The following is an 11,437-nucleotide window of genomic DNA, read 5'->3' as shown; positions in this document are numbered from 1 at the left end:
CGCCCCGCGACGCTGCCCGGCTCGGCTCGGCTCGGCGGGGGCTTCGCCGCTGTCACCCGGCGCCGGGTCCCGAGTGCCCGGCAGGGCGCGGCGCCGCCGCCCGTCCCACCTCACGGCGCCGCCCGGCACGCGGCCGCCACAGCGCCGCCTGGCGGAGCGCGGGCGGCTCCGCGCGCAGCGTCCCAGCCGTGGCGGGGCGGCGGGGGAGCCGCTGCCCCGGGAGAGGAGTCGCGCAGCCGCGAGGAGAGGCGGGGAGGAAAGGCGGTGGCGCGGTGCTTGCCTGGAGTGGCCAGGGCTGGGTGCGGGGGACGTCTCCAGGCCGCCGCTGACAGAAATGGCGGGTCCCTTAGGCTTCCAGCTCCAGAGGGTCGAGTTTCCCTTTCGTTCCTGCATCCTGGCCGGTGAGGGAGAGGAGTGACCCCTCGCCCGAGCTTGCGGGGTGGCTGCGGAGCAGGCTGAGCCCCACCGAAGCTCCGCAGACCTAGTAGCTGTGCGGTCACAGAAGTGCTCGTGGTGGCAAAGCCCGCACCGCGGTGGCCCTGCAGCTCGAGAGGACGGCGCGGTGTGAGGTGACTGAGATGAGATGTGTGGTCAAACCAGGCGTTTCTTCATGGAGGTCAGCCTGGATGGCCGGAGTTCATTCTTCACAGCGCTGTGACGAGGAGCGGTGAGTAGATCTCGCTCCTTCACTGCTGTGTGACCAAAGGGGTGTTTGCCCACTGGATGGTCACAGCAGCAAGTGACAAAACAGAAGCAAAGGACTGTCATTCCACAGGCTGATGGGGAAAAGAGGAGCTAACTCACTTGCTAGTCACGTAAATATATGGTTGATGAACTGTTACTACCTGGGTTTTTTTGGGCGGGGGGGGGAAGGTGTTCAGATTGGTGCTGTGCTCATCTTAATGAACAGTGCTTTGCTGTACAGCAGGCTAAAGACTTCTGATAAGCAATGCTGTCTGCTAAAAGCGCCAAAAGAAGCATTTAGTTTGCTGAGATTCCTGGGTTGAGGCTTAAGCTGCTCTGTTAATTTAGAAGAAACACAGAGCTATATGAACCAAGCCATGATCACAGCTGCCAAGTTCTGGCAAAAGGATTACATAAGCAAAATCCGAATTTTAGAATTTCATTTTTGGCATGAAAAGTAATTTTGTAACTGTGAACTAAGAACTAAAAAGACCTTTTGCTGTTGGAATATGTTGTCTTCTTAAGTTTTATTAATCTTCATACAGTACCCTATGAAACTGCCAGCTATATTTTCTGATTTGTGTTAAAACCACTATGCCATTCTAAACAAACTTTATGATATGCCGTTTTCTTTCCCTTGCCCCTGTGAAACTCCAAATCCATAGAAGTAAACTATAAACCTGTGACACCTGTTAAACATGACTAGCAATAAATTCCTGTCAAAACATTTTGAGGGGCCAGAGTACTAACGAAAGCTTTGTCCCAGTAATCTCACAATCAAGTAATTAATTTACCCTGCAGTATAATGGGGTTTGGCTAGCTACAGAAACTCTGTTAAATTTTGGTTAGTATTTAAAAACATACATATGTTTCAAATGTCCACAAAAGAATTGAAATATTTTGATGAAAAAGTCGACCTCTCTAGGGGGGGAAGAATGAGACTCATAGGTTTAATGACCTTCTTCCTCTTTCCTTTTCTCCAAGTTCCATGTAACCAAAGGCATATTTTATTTTCTTCAAGAAAAGTCACCCTAGAATAGTCACCAAGTATGGCTATGACCCAGCTGGCTTGAATTGATAATTACCTAATTAAGGTTTAGGCCCTGCCTACAAAAGGCGGGCCATTTCCTCCTGGCTGTGGGAGATGCAATGACATCTTTGGAGCTGTAGCTTAGGCTGGTGAGCAACATCTGGTGACCCTGATGTGGTCCTCATGAGAGACCCTGAAGACCTTGACCCTGACTCCTGAGCTAGAGCCAGAGCAAAAAGAGCCAGAGCCAGAGTGAGAAGTCCTTTGATAAAGAAGGTAAAGCTGCTACCCTGAAAGAGGGAAGTGTGCTGGAGTTGGAATGAATGAATTGGGTCTCTGCTCACTGTAAAGCCTTCCTGAAAACTAAAAAAACTGTAAAACAAAAAGGGGGAATTATGGCTATGACCCAGCTGGCTTGAATTGGTAATTACCTAATTAAGGTTTAGGCCCTGCCTACAAAAGGTGGGCCATCTCTTCCTGGTTGTGGGAGATGCAACGACATCCTTGGAGCTGCAGCCTGGGCTGGTGAGCAACATCCAAGTTCACTTATCAATGGTTTATGATTATGCAAGTGGTGACACCATTTCGTCTTGCTGTGGCGTGACACAAATGGAACTTGTAAGATGAAATCCTTAGCCAGGGTAAACCCAGAACATGACTGCTTTTGTAGATGCATAGCAAGAGTGTGAGGCTCACAGGATGTATTCAGCCAATAAATATTTGAAGCAATTTTGCAACACTTTTTGTAATTACAATATCTTGCTTCATGGTTCAGAGGTGGAGTTCCAGTAAAACTGGAAACAACTGGAATCATGAACCTGATGTGCATGTGCAGCTTCCATTAAACTCACAGGCAATGAAAATAAGGCAATTCCTGACAAATTGAGTCATTGTATTCTGGGTACTCTCTCTGAGATTCTTATTAACTACTAACGTTTGGCTTCAAACATACCAAAGTTACATTCCAGTTCACTCCATAGAGTTGACAAACAGATAAGCATCTGAGCAGAAGAGGAGGGAATTTTCAGGTGTAATGTGTTTTGAAATGAAGAGAGACATGTCAAAAGTCAGTGTTTACAAGCTGTGTCATTACATGTATATGTGCAGGAATGCCTTTCACTGTATTTTTTTATTCTTGGAGTGCCACATGTAGCTATAAAAAATAAAGCAATAGCATTTGATCTATACAGGAATACAATGACGGCAAACCAGCAAAACCAAGATAGCATACTACAGTAGGAGTTTCCACTCACAGAAAAAGGAGCATCTTCATTTTAGAGTAGTATTTAATATACCCTTAACCTAAAGCAGGCATAAAAAATTATCTGAATATCATAGAATGGTCTGGGTTGGAAGGGACATTAAAGATCATCTAGTTCCAACCCCACTGCCACAGGCAGGGACACCTGCTGTTAGATCAGGTTGCTCAAAGCCTCATCCAACCTGGCCTTGAACACCTCCAGGGATGGGGCATCTACAACTTCTCTGGGCAACCTGTTCCAGTGCCTCACCACCCTCAGAGGGAAGAATTTCTTCCTTAGATCTAATCAAAATCTCCCCTCTTTCAGTATAAGGCCGTTACTCCATGTCCTATCACTACATGCCCTTGTAAAAAGCCCCTCTTCAGCTTTCTTGTAGCCCCACTTTAGGTACTGGAAGGCTGCTATAAGATCACCCCAGAGCTTTGTCTTCTCCAGGCAGAGCAACCTCAGCTCTCTCAGCCTGTCTTCATAGGAGAGGTGCTTCATCTTCGTGGCTCTTCTCTGGACTTGCTCCAGTAGCTCCATGTCCTTCTTGTGTTGGGGATTCCAGAGCTGAACGCAGTATTCTAGGTGGGGTCTCAGGAGAGCAGAGTCGAGGGGCAGAATCACCTCCCTTGACCTGCTGGCCACGCTGCTTTTGATGCAGCCCAGGATACGGTTGGCTTTCTGGGCTGCCAGCGCACATTGCCAGGTCATGTTGAGCTTCTCATCACCCAACACCCCCAAGTCCTTCTCCTCAGTGCTGCTCTCAAACAGTTCTCTGCCCAGCCTGTACTTGTGCTTGAGATTGCCCTGATCCATGTGCAGGACCTTGCACTTGGTCTTGTTGAACTTCATGAGGTTCTCATAGGCCCACCTCTCCAGCCTGACAAGGTCCCTCTGGATGGCAATCCCTTCCCTCCAGGATGTCGACCACACCACACAGCTTGGTGTCATCAGAATTTAACAGAAAATAAACTGCAGCCCCACAGTTACATTGGTATTGACAGAGGTAAACCTCTCTAAAGCTAATGATTGTAAAAAACAATGCTTTATTTGACGATAATACAAGCATGTTCTGAAACCCAAAAGAAACATGGAATTTAAAAGAATTGTCAGACACTTGGGAAAAGTTGTCCTTGCATGTTGCCCTGTAGAGATGTGCCTGAATGGGCATGACTAAGAAACAGAAGAAAGTGCCAGAGAAATAGAGGAAGAAAGCATAGCAGTACAAAATAGAATGCAAATTAGGATTAAGAAGGTGACTCTGAGAAAAAGCTGGGGTGGTCGAGTTAACAGGCAGGCACCTGCCGCAGTCACAAAGTGGAAACACAAAGACTTGCGGGTCATTAGATTCCTATTCTGTTTGCACAACAGTGTAAAGCTTCTTAATCATTACCTCTACACCTGTTATGCAAAACTCTATATACATATTCATACTCAGCATTAATTTGGTTGTCATTTTCTCAAGGTTACAGTATGTTGGCTACAAAATGCTGTTCATTTTTTACACCTGGGCTAAAGTGTAACCTCATCTCTCGTAAATGAGTCCTAGAACACGAGACTAATAAACATTGAAACTTGCTAAAGACTTTTTCAGTTAAATGTTCTGTGAGAGATGATACACGAGTGTTGCCCCAGAGTGATTCCAATAATGTACACCGTATAATAGCTCTTGATTCATTTCAGTACGTATTAGAGATGGCAGGTGCAATCAAGTCTGATCACAGGATCTAAGCACCTCTAACCCTGCTGAAATCAGTTACTGTTGCAGATCTTTACTGTAGGAAAGAAATTACACATATAGCTGTGCAGCCTAAGAGAAAACTGTGGCCATCTTATAGCCTTCTTCACGCTGAGAAGCGAAAATCCTAAAGGGTGAATATCTGATAATTGTCAGCCATTCATTTCTACTAAAATACAGGCCAGACCAAGTGTAAAATAGAAATAAGTACACCCAAGAATCGTCCAGGACACAGAAAACCATTCCATAGTTTCTTGTATGTAGTGAGGGCAGTTTAATATTTTACTCAGAAGTATGTTGACTGTTTCCTGCTATGACTTGATGTCTTTTCATTCACCCTTAACTCCTATTCCCATTAGCATGAGAACAATGCCTTACAGTGTAATTCTTAAGCGGTTTTCCTTGCTCTAAATGTTTTTGTTACGGATACATTTTTGTCACTGCACTGTGCTTCTGTTACTCCAGATCCTTGCTTCTCAGGGAATTTTTAAGCAAATAACAATCTTTGTGGTTTTGTAATGGACAAACAAACTGTATTTATCACACTTGGTAATAGTTCTTCCTCCTGTCACGTGCTGTATGCATACACGGAGTGTTTCTGTTAAATACACACACTGGGAAGGCTTTGCCTTTGGTAAATGTGGTGAACCTCAGGATCCTGGCAACCCTGCGGCGTTTTCTAAAAGGGTCTTCAGATAAGGAGCCAGAGCCCGTAAACTTTCCCTGAGTTTGTGAAGTCTCAGCTCCTTGACCTCTTTCTACTCTGACGGTAGAAAATTGCTCAGCCGAGGATTCAGTTCCTCATTGGTTGTTCTGTTTTTGGTATCTCTTGTTTTTTTCTTTGTGTAAGGTTGGTTTTGTTCTGGGAGGGGTAGGGAACTTTCTTTTGGTTTGTGTTTACTGTTCTGAAGCACTAACGTTTATTGGTTTCTGTCTATCAACTTCTCCCTATTTTCATAGCTCTGAAGTACTTTCAGGTAAATCTTAAGAACAAAGAGTGTTTGAGGAATTGAACACCATGTATTCAATTTGTGGTAACCAACTTTACCTTTAAAGTTAAAGTGAAAAATAAGTCTAATCTTTTTTAAATAGGCACTTTTGCCTAAGAAGGTGCAAAAATCCAAGCAACCACTATCCCCAAGCACATCTATGACCCCTGAGGAAATTGTTGTTCCAGTGCTCTTTCATTTTATGAGCAGTTTAAGCTGAACCAGTTAAAAAATAATTGGTTATTAGAGACTTGCCACACATGGAATTTTCTTGTATATTGTAGTTTTCAAAATAGCATATAGGCAGTATCTATTAAATCTTTTTTTTACATAGAATTTCAAGAATTCCTCTTAGATCACAGGAGACATAGGTACACTTTTATGAGCTGTTTTAGGACATCACTCTTGCCAAACCTCCATGTGAAGAGTACGTTTTGCAGCAGCAGCAAAGCCCAACAGTCTGGTTTCACTGGCAAGAGTGAGAGAATACTCTGGGGAAAGGGGCTTCAAGCAGCCAAGACTTCTGGAGGCTGAAAGCCTTTTTGGACTAAAAAGAATGAATCATAGAATCATAGTATCAGAACAGTTTAGGTTGGAAGGAACCTTAAAGTTCACCTAGTTCCAAGCCCTCTGCCAGAGGCAGAGACACTTTCCACTAAATCACGTTGCCCAAAGCCTCATCCAGCCTGGCCTTGAATACCTCCAGGATGGGGCATCCACAACTTCTCTGGGCAACCTGTTCCAGTGTTTCACTACCCTCAGAGTAAAGAATCTCTTCCTTGGATCTAATTGAAATCTCCCCTCTTTCAGTTTAAAGCCATTACTCCTTGTCCTGTCACTACATGCCCTTTCAAAAAGCCCCTCTCCAGCTTTCTTGTAGCTCCACTTTAGATACTGAAAGGCTGCTATAAGATCACCCTGGAGCCTCCTCCAGACTGAACAGCCCCAACTCTCTCAGCCTGTCTTCATAGCAGAGGTGCTCCAGCCCTTGGATCATCTTCGTGGCCCTCCTCTGGGCCCGCTCCAGCAGCTCCATCTCCTGCTTGTGTTGGGGACTCCAGAGCTGAACGCAGTATTCCAGGTGGGGTCTCAGGAGAGCAGAGTAGAGAAGCAGAATCACCTTCCTCAACCATCTGGCTGTGCTTCTTTGGATGCAGCTCAGGATACAGTTGGCTTTCTGGGCTGCCAGTGCACATTGCTGGCTCCCGTTGAGCTTCTCCTCAATCAACATCTCCAAGTCCTGTGAATGAACTGTGACTTATGTCACGTTTACTATGAAATTGAGATGTAAAGGTCATGCAAGAGAAGGAATTATAATGCAGATCTCACAAGCTATTCATTTCAAGATAAGGACTGAATTGTCATATCACCATTTAGGACATTCTACTAAAAACTATGTCTCAGTGAAAAAAAAAAAAAAAACACCCAAAACAAACAAAACAGGTTTTAATTAAAGATTAAATGCAAAAATAAACCTCAGGTTTACATGCTTTGTTTTATGAAGTTTATCATTAGAGAAAGGCTTTACATTACTCATTTCAGAGAAAGTGACTTCAGTATTCCTAGAACAACCCCCACCCCCCGAACTGACATTTCCAGGATAACTTTTCCTTGCAATATTATTTTTGATTGATAAAAGTATTTTTCTTATTTTTTAGCTTGTTATTTACTTCTTGTTAATATTATTAAAGTGTATTGATTTACTTACATAAGCATCATAGTATTAAAATCAAAGTAGATAAGCAATGCTTTTCATTCCAAAACGGTCCAAATTGAATGTCACTTCTTTTTTGAAGAACAAGATTTCATTAAGTTTCCACAACACATTTTCCGTTCACTTCGCAGGAGCCCCCCCAGCACCGTAGGCCATGCCCTGTTAGGTGGCTGTTGACCTGGAAAATAACTTTCTGGGTTTCTTTTGGGAAATACGAGGACTCAGAAGGCATCTCGTTAGCGCGTTCGCCGTCTGTTTTTCCCCCGGAGCAGCCCGTGAGGCGCGAACTGCCCATTCAGTAAGAGGTACCGGCAGGACCGAGGAGCCCGGGGGCGAGCAGAGCTCGGCGGGGCACTGCCCGGCCGCGCCGGCATCCCGCGGCCCCGGGCGGGCGGCGCTTCGCCCTCGCCCGCCTCCGCCGCGCCTGCCCCGGCGGCTCCCTGCCTCTCGGCCGGGACGGGCGGGCGGGCCGCCCGGGGCTCCGCGGGGCCGGGGGCGGGCTGCCCCACCTGTCCCTGCCGCCGGCGGCCAGGAGATGGCGGTGGAGCCCAGCGGCAGCGGGAAGCGGGCCGGCACCGTGCCCCGGCGGCGGCCGCAGGGCGGAGTCGGTGCCCTCCCGGACACGGCTTCAGCGCGGCCGGGCCCCCCCGCGCCTCACGGGCTGCCGGGGCCCCGCCGCGGATGGGCCGGGCCGCCCCCGCCCCCTTCCCCTTCCCCCGCCGGCCCGGCGCCCCGCGAGGGGTGAGCGGTGCCCCGGGACGCGGCCGGCCGCCAGCCACCTTCCGCGCCGCGGCTGCGGGGAGCGTCAGTCTCCTCCTTTCCGTCCTGGACGGGCTGAGCTCCGCCGTGCCGGATTTCTCCGGCGTCACGGCGGGAGGAAGGCCGGGGCTGGCGTGGCCCTCGGCGGCCGGCCCGGGGCAGGAGGCAGGCAGCGGCTCGTAACGGGAATACCCCCCAGCGCCTTGGCCCGGGGCCGGGGCCCGGAGGCGGGCGAGGCTGGGTGTAACCAGAGGAGAAGGCCACTGTCGGCTGGAGCCGACGCCTGCCGTGGGCCTGGTCGCAATCACTGTTCCTTCCCGGGAAACCCAGACCTCCCAGCGTTTTGCACGTCCCCAGCCCTTAGAGCAAGCAGCAAGCACAAAGTAACACTGTTCCCGCTGGGCGTGCTGTGCCCGGGATGAGTGACTGTCAGCAGACGGCTGAGCAGGTGCTCACGCGCGGGCACGGCTGGGCAAGCGCGAGGCATTCGCCCGCTTCGTGGTGTCCAGCCAGTTGTTGGTAGGGAGCTTTTCATGGAAGACCTAGTGCAGCTGCTGCGACTCTCCGAAATAAGAGCCTGGATTTAAAATAAAGTTCCAGTTCAAAAGATTTGTTTGAAACATCATTGTGAGTCTTCTCCTCTTCCTCACAACGGACACTCGGTCTTTGAAGGGCCTCTCTGAAGTCCTAACAAGTTGTTTTGGGGATCGTTGTCCTTCAGTGGCACCTGCTCTGGGCGAACGTACAGTATCTCCACTGTAGATTGCAGTATATAACAGTTAACATACACAGTTTTGTCTCCCACCTTCTCCCTCAAGTAATCTTAGAAATTATGTGGTCACCATTCCTATTTGGAAGGAGGCTTCTTGTTGGAAAGAGAGTATATGAAGTTGGCAATTCTCACATCTGAAAAACTTTGCTATCTTATCGCATAGTGCTTCTTTATCAACCACTTAAAAGAATCAAAACCATGAGATCTTTCAGGAGTCTTGTATTAGCCTTAACTTCTGTAAATGAGTGAATGATCCAGAATAGCTCTTGTAGCATAGGAAGCTTTTTGAATATTTCATCCTTGCAAACCACATTGATTTAATAATGGGTTATACAGATATTTCTGTTAAACAGAAGAATCATAGAATGGTTTGGGTTGGAAGGGACTTCAAAGATCATCTAGTTCCAAGCCCCCTGCCATGGGCAGGGAAACCCTCCACTACACCAGGTTGCCCAAAGCCTCATCCAACCTGGCCTTGAACACCTCCAGGGATGGGGCATCTACATCTTCTCTGGGCAACCTGTTCCAGTGCCTCACCACCCTCTGAGTGAAAAATTTCTTCCTTATATCCATTCTAAATCTGCCCTCTTTCAGTTTAAATCCATTGCCCCTTGTCCTATCACTACATGCCCTTGTAAAAAGTCCCTCTCCAGCTTTCCTGTAGAGGCTCCCTTTAAGTACTGGAAGGCTGCTATAAGATCACCTCTATAAGAATAAGAATAACATCATTGAGGAATTCTTCCCAAGGCAGCTAAGAGAATATACAGTTAATTGTAACACTAACAATTACATAGTTAGGTTGAGAAAACAGAAATAAATTTTACAGTGAAAATATTTAAGAAAGTTACATTTCTTCAATAAGTCAGTGCAAATAAAGTTATCTTTTGGGATGACAGATGTCTTACCAAGACACAATGCCTCAAAATACAGGAACACTTCTACGTTCCTCAGATAGGAGGCAGCATGTGTGCTAAGTACTAATATTAATAATTCAATTAAATAATACTTTGATGACCTCGACTCTGTCTCTTTGCTGTGTTCTTGCCAGCATAGCTTTCATCCCAAGTGGGAGAGGTACCAGGAAACTACTTAAAGGCCTACATATTTTTGGAATTCTTCATTACACTGAATCAGAAGTGTAGCTGAATAATTTACATTTCTGAAGAAATATACGCTGAAGACAATACAGGAGGTTAATGACAAGCTGCAAATGTTTATAGCCTAATTTATACTCCTTATTTTTTTTTCTGTTTTATTTATTTTCTCCAGTGACTTAGCTTTTCTATCCTCATGAAAAAGATGCGCACTTAAAATCTGTTGGAGCAGTTAGAAACCATGTCAATAGTACTTTCCAGTGATGCTTTTTATGCAACCGTGTGCACAGGTAGGCTTCGTGAGCAGATAAGAATAAGAAAGGAGATAAGAATAAGAATATTTTACATCTTTGATTGATGTAAACCTCTTTAAAGTTTTATGCATTTTTCTCATTTTATCTCCTTTTTTGCATTAAGTGACGAGAGACCGATGGAAAATTAAATTGCTCTCAGTCAGGATGAGGTAGACAGTGAAGAGCTGTGGGCTTTCCCAACATTATGCGGATTTTCAAACTTAAGTTTTTTCAAAGACACAGTGGTCATTGTCTTTTTTGAGAGTGGCTGAGAATAAAGTGCAGATCGGTGTGAATGCAATGCTTAGTTGAGTCTTTTTACCAAAGGGAGAAGAGGTCGTGTTGCTTCTGTTCCATCACTTAAAAAAGTGTTGCTGTCTGAATATCCAGTGTGCGTGAAGCAGACATTGCTTGAACTTGTATAACTGACCCCAAAATAAGTGCAGGAAGTGGTTTACACAGTAATATTATGAATGCCAAAAACCATTCAGGTTATTAAATCATTGCATATGTTTCCTGTTTAACTTGTTCTTCACAGTCGCTTTAGTCTTGCTCAGTGCCACCACTCTCAGAAGGTACTTTTTGAAAAGCTGCAGTGCCCTGTATGTTTATAAATAAAGTTCCAGACCATGCAGCAAAGTGCTGGGTAAAATCATAGTTTAGATGTTTGAATTACTCCAGAAATAAATGGGATTCCTTCTTGCTTTTCCCTAGCAGCACAACTCTTGGACATGGAATATTGCAACTCTTTGGAATCTATTAGTTCTTATAATTTTTTTTTTAAAAAACCTTCATTTGTAACTGGATTCTGTTTGTTGGAAATGCAAATGTGGTTTGTGATATAGGCTTACATTGTGGGTCCTGCGGAATCAAAGCTTCAGATGACAGCAGTGAGGATAAAAGTAGTACAGTGATTCTGGACAGCACACTAAAAAAGCTACATTTTTGACCTGTAATACAATAAAGATTGGAAAAGTTTTGGATGACTTGCTCATATTTGTTCTCGTTTCTTTATGATTGAGTGCTGTACTGGGTCTTGATCCAGCATCTAATTGTACTTATTGACTTCCGTGTTTGAATTAGGCTACACACAACTCTGTGTTGCTAGTAAGTGATA

Source organism: Tauraco erythrolophus, chromosome 5 (assembly GCF_009769465.1).
Source record: "Tauraco erythrolophus isolate bTauEry1 chromosome 5, bTauEry1.pri, whole genome shotgun sequence".
NCBI classification, from domain to species: Eukaryota; Metazoa; Chordata; class Aves; order Musophagiformes; family Musophagidae; genus Tauraco; species Tauraco erythrolophus.
This window is presented reverse-complemented; position numbering follows the sequence as displayed.